This window comes from Sinocyclocheilus anshuiensis, unplaced genomic scaffold, assembly GCF_001515605.1.
Source record: "Sinocyclocheilus anshuiensis isolate Anshui unplaced genomic scaffold, SAMN03320099.WGS_v1.1 scaffold2129, whole genome shotgun sequence".
Classification (NCBI taxonomy): domain Eukaryota; kingdom Metazoa; phylum Chordata; class Actinopteri; order Cypriniformes; family Cyprinidae; genus Sinocyclocheilus; species Sinocyclocheilus anshuiensis.
The window spans coordinates 866,647-869,770 of NW_015552540.1; the positions used below are offsets into that span (position 1 = coordinate 866,647).

The 3,124-nt window shown below is 40.7% G+C and overlaps 1 protein-coding gene across 1 annotated transcript in view; it reads right to left on the reverse strand.

Moving 5' to 3' along the window:
- The window catches only part of LOC107663982 (intelectin), a 25,240-nt gene that overhangs the window by 20,604 nt on the left and 1,512 nt on the right, over nt 1–3,124 (reverse strand). The gene's annotated exons all lie outside the window — the stretch shown is intronic.

Genomic DNA, 3,124 nt, shown 5'->3' on the forward strand with positions numbered 1-3,124 from the left:
GATTATTCTGATGTTTTGCTGGACATTGTAGTCGGGGGAAGCGAGCCGGTGAGCTCGTGAAGCTCCGACAGTGCGGATTCAGGACGCCGTTGCCTAGCATCCATCTGGCGAACCTCCGCTCTCTACCCAACAAAACGGACGAACTCCTGCTCTCCCAGATAAATAAGGATTTTTCAAACTCTGCTGCTCTGGGTTTCACGGAAACCTGGCTGAAAGACGCCATTCCGGACAGCGTGTTGAGTCTCCCGGGCTTTCAGCTGTTCAGAGCAGATCGCAACGCAGAATCAACGGGGAAATGGCGCTGCGGCGGGACCTGCTTTTACATCAATGAGAGGTGGTGTACAGATGTAACTGTGTTAAAGAAGATGTGCTGTTCAGATCTAGAAGTGCTCTTCATTAACTGCAAACCGTTCTATTCGCCGCGGGAGTTTTGCTCATTCATTCTCGTCACTGTCTACATTCCTCCGCAAGCGCACGTGAGCTCCGCTTTACAGACACTCGCTGATCAGATCACAGACACAGAACAACAACACCCGGACTCTGTTTTAATCATTCTCGGGGACTTTAATAAAGCCAATCTCTCCCGTGAACTTTGCTTTGCACTTCTCGGCCACCGTACTACGTACTGTGTGCTGTGTTTGTGCTTTGATACAATTTACCTAGTGTGGGTGTGCGTGGTGTGAACTGAGGTGGGTTTTGGACGACCTCCTGAGTTGCAGCCGGCCTGCCTTGTTCTCATTACTCCTGGCCCGGGGAACTATTTCTACCATTGTGGGTGTGTTTCGTGAGAGAATTTTACTTGATGCCGGTGATTTTATAATAAAGTGTATTTCTTGTATTGATACTCACGTCTCCCTTATTTTCTCGCCTTCAATTGGTGAAACTTACCTGTGTGCCCTTTTATTGGGAGTTATTTCCCTGGCCTCCCACCAGGGTGGCGTAGTCGGATACATCTAATGGTGGTTAACATTTCCTTTCATTTGGTAGTGCCACACAAAGAACACAAAAGCCCCTACATGGAGCAGATAAATATAGTAGAAAGACAGGGAGAAAAAAAATTACCCTTCAACAAAGTCAGCAACCCAAGAAGCTTTCTCTTCCTGACACCAATTAGAGGTTTATTCCCCTCATTTTAATGTTAGCTGCACCAAGCAAATGATGTAATGCGCTTAGTGGTCTTTAGGGGTGTTTACATTGACATGACAACTAACCGAAAACAGACTTTAGTCACATGAGTTATTGTAATAATTAATTCACAACATTTACCGTATGCTAACTGCGTGAACTGAATCAGGGTTGTCTTTGTTAGCTTTACTAAAATGAAAATATCCCCCAGCCTCCCCTCAATTAGAGCACAGAACAGTTTGTACTTTTTTTTTGAGTGTAGGATTTATGCTCTTCTCACTCCTCATGTGTCCTATACACTAGCACACACACTGAAAGACCATTTTTCTGAGAGACACATTCAACAGAAAGACTTTTGGAAGATACATTCAAAAGCAAAGCCTGTGAGGAGAACGTTTTTTCCCACATTGTGTATGGATGTGCAGTGATTAAATTTGATAATTGGCTAAACCTAGTGCCTTACTCTGTAGATATTGGTCCAAGAGAAACCCCAAAGGGCTGTGACTATAAAATAGTTATGTTTTCTTCTTGGAAAACTGGAAAAAGGATTACAGTGTTTATAAATGACAATGGATAATTAATGTTTTAATAGGTGGCAATCCACTGAATTTATTAAAATGTTATATATTTGCTTCCACTTTTGGACAGTTATAAAAAAGAATGTATACAGTTTTAATGTATACAGTACTGGATATGGAGTAGAAAATAGCAGAAGCTGCTCATTAAATGGCTAACCTGTGAATTATTTTTTCAGCACTTAAAAACACCGGAGCATGCTTATCTGAAATTCCCACAGGACAAACTGCACTTATTATAGACCATTATAAAGAATTTATGTTGTAAATAAATTCCTCATCGTGTTTGTAATGTTCAGGTGTTAATCAGTGTGGTATATCTCTTTAGAATGATCAGAATGTCAGCGATAAAAGAGAAGCACAGCTGCTTCAGTTATCTCTCTGGAAGCACTCCATTCTGTATTAGTACCATAGCCATTCCAGTCGAAACTTGTAAAGTCCCCACACTGTTGTAAGGACCCACCCGCCAGCCCAAAAAGCGGAATCCAGCGGCCTGGTCGAAGGTTTAATGCGTATTCGGTCTTTTACTTGCGCTTCTGAATTTATCAGGACTTAGTTTCAATTTTGTCTAGCTCCGTTTTCAATCTGACTCCAATTTCACGTGATCATTAAATTTAGGCAATATTTCTAATCAAAAGCTGATCACAGATATCGATTGTTTATTAATTTAGATATTTGAGTATTCTGTAAATCCCATACTTTCAATTATTCGTTCATCAGGGACCCAATGCCGCTCAGAGATACGCGCCCCGGGTTTGCGGTAAACTCACGGACGCAAACTAGCCAGTCTGATGTTAGTCAGAGGGTGTAATAAGTTAGCTAATACCTTTTTGTCGGTTGCCTACTGCTCACTCTTACAAAAAGTGTACTTAATTTAGCCACTTCCATACATCTTGCTAAATCAGTGATAGACAGAAATCAAAAGGTCTTCAGATGAAGTGCCTACTGCTCATTTCATTCATGCACCTTCAGTTTGTACTATCCTGGACACAGATTTACGGTAGCATTAGCCTCCTATGATTTACTGGTCATAATTAAAGAAAAGTTCAGAATAAATCAAATATAACAATTTATTATTAGTCAGGTAAAATTGTATCATGCCAATTACATAATGAAACAATTCTAGCTGATTCAGGAAAGTGTCCACCTCCACCAATACAGAACTGCAAGAACATGAGTACATTACTAACAACACAATATACCTATGTATTTCTTCAGATAATATTGGTGCAGTAGGAGTTGATTAATTTCTGTTGTAAGTGTATTGTAAATGCATTTGCTCTTCATCAGGGGTGGGGAACTAATTTGGGGTAGGGGCCACATTAGCCATAATATATTACATTAGGCATGAGAACAAACAGAGCAGTTAAAACTGAACTTAACACTTTATCACCCAAAGTACATTGGTAGATTTACACACACAC